Here is a 14,356-nt window from a genome sequence, read left to right as displayed (position 1 = left end):
AGAGCGGCGTGCGAGTGTGCGATAACTAAGAAGTCAGCGAGCGGAAGACGTATTGTGTGCTTTCAAGACATAGTGAGTGCTGTAGTACAGTTATACTCAGAGTGTGTATTTCAGGGAGACTTGTATAGCTCCCACGTTATCAGTACGTGAAGACAAGTGAAGACAGTGTTAAGAGACTTGTGGTAGGGTTTGTAAAGTGTGGAAACCCGTGATATTGTTATAATTAATTGTAGCCGATAGTAGTAGATTGTTGAATAAACCAATTAACGATCTCCACGGCGTAGTCTGTAACGAAACACGTTACATTGGTGTCAGAAGTGGGATCAGTAACGAAACACGTTACATTGGTGTCAGAAGTGGGATCAGTAACGAAACACGTTACACTGGTGTCAGAAGTGGGATCAGTAACGAAACACGTTACAGTATATTTAGATTTGTATGTAACGTTTGGTTATTTACATACCAGGGTGCATCTGTTATAATTCAGAGCTCAATTCCGTAAGCCCAGATTGGTTTGATTATTGTCTTATAAAGCAGGACTTTGTTTTCTATGGAGGTTGGATCTTCTTCCAATTAACCAGTTTAGCTCCTTGGTTTTTAAGTCTATCTGTTTGCGTTTTTTGATTACGTGGTATTTCCAAGTGAGTCTACTATCCATATGGATTCCGAGATATTTAACGTTTGGAGACTGTGGGATATTGTTATTATTCAGTCTTACTTGTGGGCAGTGCTCTCGCCTTAGCGTGAAGTTCACTTGGATAGTTTTAGTCTCGTTTATTTTGATTTTCCATTTGTGTAGCCATGCTTGTATTTGGTTTAAGTGGTTTTGTAGGATACTGGTGGCCTTTGCTGGATCTGCATGGGTTGCCAGGATGACTGTAACATCTGTGAAGGTTCCTGTGGTGATTATCATCCGTTGGTAGGTCCGCCGTATAGAGAAGGTATAATAGTGGTCCTACTACACTGCTTTGCGGTACCCCCGATTTCATAGTAAAGTTAACAGATATTGGTTGATTGATTCTTACTCCGGATTCCCTGTCGTTGATGTAGGACTTCATCAATTTTTTTACACAATGAATGTTGCCGGAAGCAGCGTCATCAGCAGCGACTTGAAGCACAGAGCAAATAATGCTCGAGATGGTTCAAGTTCGTATAGCAACAGGCGTGGCCAGAGTGGTTTGAACGGCTGTTGTACTGCGATGTGGAAAGCAAATGGAAAAACTACCACATTATCGCTTTTCCTGGATAGTCTCTGTCGTCTGACAGATTACTGATGAATGAATAGTCCTCTGTGCCAGACTTGATCGAAGGCCTGCTTTATATCTAGGAATACGGAGGTACAGTATTCTTTACGATCGAGTGCTTGGTTAATGGTATAGGCTACTCTGTGTGTTTGCTGTACAGTTGAATGTTGTTCTCGAAAGCCAAATTGATGTCGTGGTGTGTGGGGATCGTTGTTTATTCTTTGAATCAGGAGTTTTTCGAGGAGCTTGGCAATAACTGGGAGTAAGCTTATAGGTCGGTATAAATCAGCTTTGGTTGGGTCTTTGCCTGGTTTGTGTATTAGGATTATTTCAGCAGTTTTTAGTTGTTTCGGCCAGTAGCTTGTTCTAAAGATAGCATTGATGATGAAAGTAATGAACAGTACGGCTTTTTGTAAATAATAACGAGTGACATTGTGTATTTTCCAGCAATTAAAATTGATCGAAAGTGTCACACTTTGTCATTATACGGGGAGGAAATTGGATTAACGTGAAAATATACATATATACCAGAAGTCCACCAGGCGTAACGAGTTTAAGTGAAAGTTGTTCCTCAAGTTGTTCCTCTTCATGTTTTGGCCCTTACTGGCCTCATCAGAAAGCATAGCAAATACTATAATGAAACTATGTATATTACTACATTATCATAAAGGGACTTAGAGTCGTTGCAGAAATTAAGGATAAATAGTTAATACTGTTAAAACTAGTCTTCTATATCAAGAGTAATTTCGTATTACTAGCTAAAACAAGTTAAAAAAATTTTGCACAAAATTACTGGGTTTTTGGACTTTTTCAATCGTCCGGTATCCTAGAAAATAGAAAACACGACGTTTCGGAAACTAGATCTATTTCCCTCATCAGTGAGGGAGGGAAGACACGTACTCAGTTGAGCTCCTTAGAAAGAGCTAATTTCAACCACTGGACACCCCCTGTCAGATTTACAGTTATTTTATCACTTGAGACCAGGATAATTAGGCGGGAGATAACAAGAAAATATACAATAAAAACTGTGATAAAGCACGAACATGCATGGAACTAGGATAGAAAAGGAGGCAGAAATTTGTGATACAAACCCAACCAACAAAACTAAGTGCATGAGCAAGAATGCAAAGAAATCCTAGTTCCACGAGGATTTTTCTACCCTGAAGATGGAGGCGATACGTTCCTCTGAAAGGTCTGTTCACATAGGATCTACACGACGCCACGTCCCAGAAGGCGACATTCTTCATAGTCACCGCCGTGAAAACCTCAAACCTGTGAATCTGTACACACTTTACAAGTGAAATTATGATTCCCGTGCATTACAAATTACTGTACATGGGGCCCTATTCAATGGCTGTGCATGAGTGTTAGCTGATCCATCTACAAATGAGGTTATACGGTGTTATTTCTAGAATCTTAAAAATGTGACTGCATCTGTAACGCAGAGGCTACTTATTTCGTTTCTTTATTTTGGCTTCAACCCCTTCGCATTTTATTATATTTCTTTGTGAATGTACACATTTACACGTGCTGTGCATAAGAATGCCTGTTCCTTAAAAGGGTTGATAAGGGAGAAGTGGAAGGCGATGTCACCAGCAGCGAAACGGAGAGATTGGAGAACCTCGTTATGTATTACAACCGCGACCCCACCGATCTAGATAAGGGTGGCAGTGCCTTCGTAGCCTCAGAAATTTCATTTTCATCTTTCTGAAGACATTCTCACAGTAATTCAAATATATATAAAATAACAGTTTAAAAGCCACTTAAATTCAGAACTTTAATCCAAGGAAGGAGAAAAGTGATCCACGAATAAACGCATATTTTGAACCTTATTTACGACTTAGTATTCTGATAAATGTTTTCTTTTTGTTTCAGCTTTCATGTTTTTAACATAAGAAAAGGCCCGTTAACGAGGAATTATTTCTTTCGTATTTTCATCCTTTACCACCATCCCTTCTTTTATCCCGTTTACTCCTTTATAGTATTTTCTTCCTTTCTTCTGTTAAAACGATGTTAATTACATCTTCACACTTCAGATGGCACAACTTCGAACACACACAGCTGCCACCTGTGTGAGTATGTCAAAACTGTGTGTCTGCATGAAAACTACCAAACAAATACACAAATAATAACATACTTAAAGAAGTATTCGCAGTGTAATACACTGCTGTGGATTCCATATTTCTTTTTTAAGCATAGCTTTCGAGCGAAAAGATAAGCATATACAGAAAACATAATTTCACCCTTTAAAATCCAGAAGTTATATGTAACTGAATCTCATCCAAAGAGTGGATTTGAGTGTTTCGTATGGTTCTCACACTCAAGAGCAACTCTTTCTTCAAACAGCATTAGACGGTTGTTCTTCCCACAGGAGATGTAATTATTTTCCTGTCATGTTTCGACTGAATTATTAAATATTATTTATATAGTATGGTATTTAGAAAAACCACAACAGCTTCCTTCCTAATACTTACCAATTCATCGCTTATTAATCACCCTATCATTTGATGCTAAATAGTTTAAATACTAATATCATCGCAAAAAACCTACCAGAGGTGACACTGTAAAGTTCATATGAAATGTACACCGAATCAGTTCAAGATATATGACTTCATTTTGACCGCTCTTCGAAGAATTTTGTTATGTGCTTCATATACGTAACAGACTGCTTAACGGAGATGTAGGGTGGGGGCTGTCATCTAGTTAAGGAAGGGCAAATAAACGCAGACAGAACTGAGTTATGTCCAGGTAACGTCACCAGAACGCAGCACAAAGGCAGTAGACAAAATAGTTCATAAATTCTTCTCAAATGTGGCGAAGCTCAAATATATGCGAATGACGGTTGCTACCTAATTCCATGAAGCTGACCTCTTCTTGGGAAGCCGCCAAGAATTTCGCAACATTTTATGGAACCCGGAGGTTCATTATCGCGTTCGAAAGAGCCTTCCACTGGTATCTATCCTGAGCCAGATCAATCCAGTCCGCATCCTTCCATTCTATCTCTCTAAGAACAATTGTAATATTATCCTCAAACCTACTGCTTGGTCCTCCTAATAGTCTCTTTCCTTCATTCGTTTCCACCAAAATCCTTTATGCATTCCCCTGTCCTTCTCATCCTCCTTGACTTGATCATTATTATTATACTTGGAGAAGAGTACACGTTATGAAGCTCCTCATTTTGCAGTTTTCTCCACCTCCTGTGACTTCATCTCTCTCCGGTCAAAATATTGTCCTCAGCACATTTTTTTAAAAAACCTCAGTCTATGTTCTCCCCTAATGTCAGAGACCAAGTTTCACCTATACAGAACCAGAGGGAAAATTATACCTTTGTATACTACATGTGTTATGTTTCTAGGCAGCAGACGGGAAGACATAAGTTTATGGTTTTATCAAAGGCAAGAATTACCCGAATTCAATCTCCTCTTTACTTCCTCCTGACTCAAATTTTGGTTTGTTACTGTCGTTCCCAGATATTTGAATATGAGAAGGACGGCAACAAATCAATATTCCATCTGAAAGAACATTAAGACAACAGATTAAATATAGGGGAACAATAGCAATTTATTGTTTTACTGTACTCCGGCTAAAAAAATATCAGAATTGACTCTAATGTCACTTGTTGCCTTCTGGGTGTAAAACTGTTTTTTACCCCAATAACAAATTACAGGTGGAGATACCTAAAGACAAACTACATGAACAATTCTCGAAGGTAACTCACTGTATTCCCATATAAAGGCGCAATACGAGTATGTACTATATGTAGAAACCCTCCGGACTTCCATTCCAGTGCAACTGGTAGCATGGCTGGTCACATCCTCCGGCTGCTATCCGTGAAGTGCACACCATTTCTACCTCAGCTCCATATCGGCATCAGACTAGATCGATCTGTTAGGCATGACCGAATGACGAAAGAGAGGTACATGCTATCCAGACCCCTTCACAAGAGGGATTAATATTAATGCATATACAGATCAAGTGGAAACCCAATCTACAAACCAGAGAGAATTCGGGGCAGGCACGCTGGAACATGCAAATTTCTGCCGTCTTATCACAAGCTACATGGATCAAGCTAAGACTTGTATTCGGCAGGTGTTTGGTTCGATTGTCGGCAGGGACACAAACAAAACTGACTGCGGTGTTCGTGGTTTTGCTGTTCTTCCAGGCAAATTTAGAAATAATACCTTAAAATTAGGTCATAATCACATCATTCCATAGCACTTAAAATTAATTATTTAGTACTATAAGATAATTGGGGGGCCGGCCACGGTAGCTGTGCTGTCTAAAGCATGCACTGTCTTCGCTCGCTCGGAAGCCGGGATCGTAAGTTCGAATCCCACACAAGGCATAGATGTTTGGTGTGTGTATGCATTTATTCTGTGTTTGGGTTGTCCTGTGTTTAGGCAGAGGCCTTGCGATGAGCTGATTAACCGTCCAAGGAGTCCTACCGTCTGTGAAATATGATTATGGAACTGAGAAATCAGCCTTATGCTCCAAAAGTGTGAGCGAATAGGAATAAAGAAAATCATTGGAGGCTATATAGTCAAAGGTTACCGATTGTCTGGTTAAATAAATTAAATAAACAGGACAACTTATGGATAAAAATTATGTGCCTAGTATCATAATAATATTATACTCCGTGATTTGAGTCAGCAAGCGAACTATACCGACAGAGCGACCGCCGCTTGTCAGCGAGGTTTAGTGCCAACTTTTGGGGATAGAGGGTGTCGCGTAGTCAGCGCATAGAATCCCCACGGCCGTTAATTTCGGTTTTCTAGACCGGAGCCGCTATTTCCTTGAAATAGTTCCTCAATTATCATCACGAGTGGACCCCATTCCAGACCCACTACTTCTCAGAAAAAATCTGGTAGCGCCGAGAATCGAACCCGGACCTCTGGACCTATAGCCAGGAACGCTGACCACTACACCACAGAGGCGGTCCCCCATCACCGTTTTAAATTCGTCTGACATAGCCACAAAGTTTGGCGCCGTCGCCATGTTTATGACTGATGACTTCCAATACGGATGGCAAGTGTAGGCATGTTTATGATCTATCTCCACACCAAATTTCACACACCCAGCCCCCAAAATTGTTCGTTATCGCCACGAATCCAACAGCCAAACATCGACCTCGCAAGTTCGCGGGATACATAACCGGCCTTCAACATGGGAAGATGAAGAAATGTACATAATTACAAGCAGCGAGCTCCAAACCTAAAAAGCCAATGCACATTTCATGTGTACTTTTCGCAAAATCTTAACAAAATAAGAATTCTAGTCGGCTTCCCTTATTTCTGACAAAATAAATGGAGGCTTATAAGATCGCTTTGCCATCTCCCCCTTTCCTTTTTCTGAAAGCCGGAATAGTGACGACAGAAGAGACAGTCGTTATGTATTTTACATGACGCCTGAAAGCCGGAATCGCCACGTAATCGCCGTTGAGGCCATTTCTAGGCAATGGGCTGGTATTTATAATGTGCTATATTTGCCCAGAGCAAGAACTGTAGGGTGACAGAAACAGCCGTTGGTAGGGAAAGATTTTCGAGGACTGATCTGTAGTCGTGCCACAATATCCCGAACTTTTTCTTCAGTTAGGACAATCCTCTTCGATTGCTTCGTTATGTCACACACTGAACCTGTGTCCTGCCACTATTTCACAAGCTTGGATACACACGGCTTTGTGGGAACTGGCGCGTCAGAATATTTACGACGAAACTTACGGATATATTTCCTGTAAATTTTTCCTTGCAAGAGTTTCGATAATAAACACACGCTGTTCAGTAGTAAACTTCATTTAAGTATAAACGTCGACCGCCTATCGACACCTCTAACAAAGACTGACTATTAATGCCACTTAGTGCAGTGACAAGATCAGACCACCTGAGCGCCCGCGTTTATCAGCGCTAATGACTCATTCTGCTATCGGAAGTTACAACAGCAATCTGTGAGAAATGTTGTGTCCGCTCTACGCTGCTACCAGGTTTCCTCTATTATTGAACGCACTGTATATCCCACAAGGGAGCACCCTTCAGCGTCATCACCGTGAAAATTTCATATCTCACGCAACAAGATTTTCTTTTTTTTTTAGTGTTTTATTATAGTCTCTATGATTCAAGTAGCAGCATAGTTTGTTGAGGCACTATACTACAAGTCGGAAGATCGCGGGTTCGATTACCGATGAGTTCATTCAATTTTTAATTGGTCTGATCCTTCCAGCCACAATATGGCCCTTGGGTCGACGCAACGTCTAACAGAAATCAATACCAGGAATCTTCCTGGGGGTGAAGGGCGGCCTGCCGGCGTCTAAGGCTGACCAGATCACAGCCATCTGTGAGCCGACTGTCAAGAAAAAATGTGGGAGCCTCGACGTCTCACAACCCTATCGACCTTCGCGGCCTGATACAGGGATTGATTTACTTTTTATTACAGTCTCTATGCGATTTAATAGTTATCTCCCAATGTTTGCTGGATACTGTGTAGATTAAACGTAGGTCGCACTGCAGAAAGTGTGGTGAGGCTATTTCAATAAATAATACTGTCAGTCTGAAGGAAAGCGAATACTGCGTACAGGTCTAATTTATAGAAGAATCTGTAAAAGTGTGAAATTGGTTTTCGAAATGCAACCACCACGAAGTCCTCTGATCTAGAATTGTGTGTAGTGATACTGTAATTGTAACGTTGCAGTACAGCATTCCCTTAACAGTACCACGTAAATATAGAATGTCCGGATAAAAGGTACCCAAAAAAGTTTATATCTCGGAAACCAATTGTCATACAAGCATCCGGTTTATGTCATCGGGAAAGGAAAACCATGAATTTTTTTTCATACCCGACTTACGCGCATACGCCTCCACATTTTTGCCACCATGTTAGGAATCACCTGGACAGAGAGATGGCTGGGATATGAATTGGCAGAGGTGGACCAATCGTTTGGCCTCCTAAGTCGCCAGATTTAACCCCAGTGGATTTTTCTTGTGGGGTTATGTGAAGAACAATGTGTATCAGGTTAAGATCAACGACTTTCAACACCTGAAAGCCCGCATAAGGGACACTGTGTCTACTGTAACGCCAAACATGCTTCATGCTTGGATATTTGTCGTGCCACCAAGGAAGCCCACATTTATTTTTATTGAGAAAGTTATATGGGCAGAAAAAACTTTTATAGTTTCCCTTTCTAATGGTGTGACCAATTAATGTGTATAATAAATTCTTTCTGAGATATAATGATTTTATTTTGGATACCTTTCATCCGGACATCCTTTATAAACCATTTCGTGTCTGAAAAGGAACGTTAATACACGATAGAGTAAAATGTAAATACGTATTATATTGTTATCAGCGAGAAAGGTTCCGACGGTAATGATAAATAACAGTTACTTTATTTACGAAATCTGAGAGGCGTCAATTTACGTACAGACACGCTGACAGTACAAACTGAGTCAGCGCCTCTCCATCCCGCGATTCAAATCTAAATATCACGATTGGTTTTAATTTTTCATTTTCTTGAAAACCGATGTGGACATCGTGCCCCAGGATACCTTCCAATCTACACAGTACTAAACTTTCCATAGACAGTAATACCAACATGGCGACTTTCAACGGGATGCTGCTGCCATTCAATGAAGTAAATATAAAAACAAGAAGTTATGGGAATAAATAATCGCTTGCTTTCATACCACATAAACGGGAGGGGGGCACATAAACACACAGACAGCAAGGTGTTCACATAAGCTTCCTTGATACGATAAGGACCGCATAGAAAACGAAAAGATAGGAAAGGACACACGACACTGAGATGATCTCATAAGCCTCCTAACAGAAATTAGAGAGTGGGATACATAAAGAGATGGGCAGATACAGACGGATACACAGACAGACAGAGAGCAAGGAGATCTCATGAGACTTCTCTTATTTAAAGGAAAGAAGAAAATATACTAAATATCATAATAATATTAAATATTATGGAAAATATGTACTTTCAAAAGTTTTTATGTTTTTCATAGTGTTCTAGGCATTGTTCATCATTATTAAATTCGTCGCAGTTGTGTTCCCCTTAGTTTAGTTTAATTTAGTTTCTTGGTTTGGGGCGTGCCTGAGTCCACTTGGTACATCGGCCACTAATTGGCCTATTGTACCAGTCTCGGATGAATGTGGAGCAGTCGGTGGAATGAGGGTTGGCAGGAAAAACCGAATTACCCGGGGGAAACCTGTCCCAATGCAATTTTCTGCACCATACATCCCACATGATTTGAACTGGGATCGAACCCGGGCGCCCCCTTGAGAAGCTTTCGACTGACCGCCTGGGCTATGACACGGCCTGTGCTCCCCTTAGAGCAACGCTAAGCATTCTGTTTATTAAATGATCTGCTCTTTACAATTAACTTACCAGCATTTTCTTTCTTTCTCTTTGTATGCGCAATCTGACAACTCCATGTTCTAGTCTAAACATTTTGCTTCGGGTTACTTTCCTTTCCTTTCTACCGCTATTGTTAAATATCCCAGTTATCTTTATTTAATATCTTATTGAAACCTGCTGCAAGCGTTCCGCAAATCTCTCTTGTAGAAATTCTGCTGCGTTCCTTATATTAAATTATCTTTTGTACACAACAGGGCTTGTTGTCTTTGAAATGGCGTATTCTTTTGCAAAAAAAAAAAAAAAAAGCTTGTGTTATTACTCTTAATATGCTCTGAACTCAGCCCATATCATAATCACAGAAGAAGACATCATCATATTCTGAAATCTTTATTTACACGTATATACAGTATTCTCAACTTCACAGCAAGTTAAATTTCTCCCTGTACTAATTTATGCAACATATCATAAAGAATTATCAGTAAGTGGATGTATAGGCCGCGCCATAGCTCAAGCGGTTAGTCGCTAGCTTCCCACCGCGGCGGGCAGGTTTTCTCCAAGTACTTCGGTTTCCCCTGCCAATCTTCATTCCACCAATTACTCCACAATCACCCTCATCTAGCATCTGGGGCTGGTACGTACAATAGGCCACAAGTGGCCGCAGTACAAGGGACTTAGTACCACCCCACTAGCAATAAAAAGAAAGTGGAGGTATAGCTCCACGAATTCTTAACCTCGCCACTTTGTGAAGATGAGTAAACATCTACACAATTAGGACGTTTTACAACCGGGGAATCAGCCCTTGGTATCCAATGGACAGAGGGTCAGGGTAAGTCCCATAGCCGGCATTGACGCACTGGTGAAGAGAACATCGCTGCCCTTGTCATGAATCGAATCCCGATCGTCCAGCCCGTAGACTAGTCACTATACCGCCTCAGTTACAGACCTACAAAATACTGTCCATGTTTTTAAAGGTTAAGTACCTATTCTACGGTAGGCAAAAAAGTCCCTATATCAGGTGCAGGATAAGAATTGTATTCCCCCATTCAATTTATATGCCATTCTGCGTTAAATTTCGTCTTTCGTGTGACTGTACTTATTGATGACACGTATGTTCTTATATAATGTGACTCTGACAGTAGTTGCTGATTTTAGGCTATCACGGTGGTTAATTTTTTTTTTCCCTTGGCACTACAGCCCCAGTGGACCTAGGCCTACCTCCATGAACTTCTCCGTTCACTTCGGTTTTTCTAGATCTTACAAAATCAATAGGACTCCTTGGACGGGTGATCAGCTCGTCGCAAGGCCTCTACCTGTAAACAAACACAAAAAAGCGCACACACACAAACTAAACATCCATGTCCTGAGTGGGATTCGAACCTACGATCCCGGTTTCCAAGCGAGCGAAGACAGTACATGCCTTAGACCACTAGGCTACCGTGATTAATCATTGATGTTAATCCTGTTCTTGGGTTGTCTCGTCTTGTGGATGTGAGCGAAGTTTCTAACGTTTGGAAAGTACAAGTTGCTTCCATATTCAGGGTCGATGTGTGTAGGTTGGTGTATTTCTGAAGCCGAAGAAAGCATGTACTTTCGAAACGTCGGCAACATAGCCCATACCCACGTGATGGAACAACGAAAGAACAGAATTAATATAAACTCACAGAAATTACAGGATATATCAACTTTCTCTCTGCCCACATCAGTTTCTGGGATACAGCTCTCTCAAGTATAAATTATTTATTATTACATCTGTTAATAGGCATATTATTAAAAGTCTGTCAGATACTGAGGTTAATAAAGCTAATGGGCTCCAGGGGCACTCGTGTAGCACAACCCCCACAAGGAGCGGCGGACTTTAGATCTCGTGTCTCCGTTGTTGGCAATCACATGACTAGTATATTTGCGAATCACAAGGTCACATTTCATGATATTGCACTCATGTTAAACTCTGGAATTACAGGAATTTGATGCATTTGTCTATCATAATCATACTGCAGCAGCAAGCGGAAGGAAACGCCTCAGGCAACAAATACAAAACTAACTAAATGAAGCACAGCCTTTGCTAAGAAACAGACAGTTCTTCATTTAGTCAAGGTATTCTTATCATTTCATTGCACATGAAAGCTTATTACTCTCTTCACAAGAACTCGCCGCTACTCACTATCCTGACCCAAATGAATCTAATCCATGACGTTTCATCCTATGCCTTCACGATTCGTTTTAACGCCGTCCCTCCATCTCTGCAAAATAAATAAAAAATATAAAGAAACCAAGATGAAACCAATAAAAGAAAAAGTGGAATGGAAAGAAAAGAAAGGCGGAAAGGTAGTGAGATAAAAGGAAATAAGGAAGGAAAAATCTGATTAAAAAAGGAAAATAGAAACGCAATGTCTTTCTTATTCGCTTTGTGGGGGGTGGAGTCCAACTGGTTCCACTCGGCACGGCGGCCACTGATTGGCCTATTGTAGCCTGCCCCTGGCGATTATGATGATGGAGAATTTGGTGGAATGAAGATTTGTAAGGGAAACCGAAGTACTCGGAGAAAACCCGCCCCAGCGCCACTTTGTCCACCACAAGTCCCACTTGTCCAGGGATCGAACTCGGACCGCCGCGGTGGGAAGCTAGCGATTAATCGCTTGAGCTATGGCGCGGCCCAAATAATGTTCACATGACTTCGCTCACAAGAGCTCGCCAAATGAATCCAGTCCATGCCCTCTCATGCTATGTCTTTATGATACAGTTTAATGCCACCCTCCTGTCTAGTCAAATGGAATGATAAGAAAACAAAGCGGAAAGGAATAAAGATGGAAGGAAGGAAAGGAAAATGAAAGAATAGGATCAAGGAAGCAGAAGGATAGAAGAAGTTAAGAGAGGAAAAGAGATAAAGTTCAGGCGATTACGCAACAGACTTGTACCCGGTACGTTGAACCTCGGCCGAAGCATGAGTTGCTTGAACGGGGTTCTTTCTCATGTCTTGCAGGTAAACTGCCTAACAGCATTCTGAAATACACCTCGACCTTTCTAGTGTCTTTCACTTCAGTATGTATAATCGTCCTCTTCTGTCATTTTATAACACGTAAACTTTGCTTTCTGAGCACCATGTGACAAGCAACAAAGAGTAACTCATGCGAGTTCAGCTATGGCATGTAAAGTAGCTGTTAGAACAACAGCGCACACCTGAGTAGAGAGGGTACGTACTGTGACGTACGATTGAAGTCTTCTAAGTTTATTACATTCGGAACGGAAGAAATGGGAAATACACAGAATATGTGCTTTTTCAACCGAGAAACTTGTAGCCGTGCCACAGCTCAGGCCGTTAGTCGCTGGCTTCCCACCGTGGTGGCCCTGATTCGATCTCAGCTCAGGTTATGTAGGATTTGTGGACAAAGTGGCGTTGGGGACAGGTTTTCCCTGAGTACTTCGATTCCCCTACCAATTTTCATTCTAGAAACTGCTCCACATTCATTAATCATTCAGCCATTGACGCTATATGGTCTCGATAATGACAGCGTCGTTAAACAACCAACTCAAACAGAGAAAGACTTGTGGACTATTAGACCAAATACAATGAAAAAAGCCGACTTAATGGATAATTAAGATTTGTATTGTAACGGATTTGCTCAAAGCGTTTCTAGGCAACGGTTCGTGAAACACAGTCAACGTGCAACAATGGAAGTCCTGTCTCAGTGGACGAATGTTATTATGCTTTGTTAGGCAACAGCGCACCAATAAAGACGCTGGCTAGGAATCACGTGTCTTGTTCTCTGTGTGGTCTTCCTCATGCAACAACAGAACTGTGTTTTCTGTGCGTGGTCATGCGGATGCTATATAACGGTTCAGTTCTCGGTAGGGAGAGAGCCACGGGCAGTTCGTAGAAGACCTGTGAAGACTTAACGTGTGAATTGAAGACTCTGTGTGTTATAATTACAGAAATCTTGAAAGTGTTACGAGTATTTGTAGTTGCAACTAGTGATGATCCAATAAACCGATTCACCAAACCAAACCCGCGTCCTATTCACTCAGACACGTGATTGTATAATTATTGTGCGGTTATTTTGTGGACACAACTGAATTTTAATTCTTCTGCTTGCCTTACTATGTATCATTCGACAGTCAAAAGTCCTGCTGTAGTTAGTACCTACTGAAAACTAAGAGTTTTTTTTATTTATTTATCATTTATTAGCAATCTGAATTTGCATTCTATAAGCTAATTTGCTGTCATGTACAATAGTTATTCTATTGTACTAAGTTGGCTTGAAGAGCTGTAATCCATCGATTACGCCTCAGTTTTCCTGGAGGTCGTTTGGCAAGTTCGTCTTAGTCTTCTGTATTGTGTAGGTTGAAGGAGAGCTTCTATTGCGTTGTTGGGGTGAGATTCCAGTTTCTGATAATGTTTTTGGATTCTGTCTGTGATTACGGTTCTTACATATGGGATCTTGAGGTCGGTGTGAAGAGTTTGGTTTGACACGTACCAAGGTGCGTCAACTATGGCTCTAAGTATTTTGGATTGACTTCGCTGGATGATTGCTATGTTGGACTTGCTGGCGCATCCCCAGAGCTCAATGCCGTATGTCCATATGGGTTTAATTATTGTTTTGTAGATCAGTAGTTTATTATCTATTGTTAGGTGAGATTTCCGACCTATTAGCCAATTTATTTCCTTGAACTTAATTTCGATTTGTTTTCTCTTCTTCGCTATATGGTGTTTCCAGTTTAATGTTGAGTCCAGGTGTAGTCCTAAGTATTTTACTACATCCTG

At 41.0% G+C, this 14,356-nt stretch overlaps 1 protein-coding gene across 1 annotated transcript in view; it reads right to left on the bottom strand.

Annotated features, from left to right (window-relative positions):
* LOC111871680 (trans-splicing factor Raa3, chloroplastic) overlaps positions 1–14,356 on the bottom strand; it is a 248,488-nt gene that overhangs the window by 9,970 nt on the left and 224,162 nt on the right. The window lies entirely within an intron of this gene.

This window comes from Cryptotermes secundus, unplaced genomic scaffold (genome assembly GCF_002891405.2).
Source record: "Cryptotermes secundus unplaced genomic scaffold, Csec_1.0 scaffold262, whole genome shotgun sequence".
Classification (NCBI taxonomy): Eukaryota; Metazoa; Arthropoda; class Insecta; order Blattodea; family Kalotermitidae; genus Cryptotermes; species Cryptotermes secundus.
This window is presented reverse-complemented; position numbering and strand designations above follow the sequence as displayed.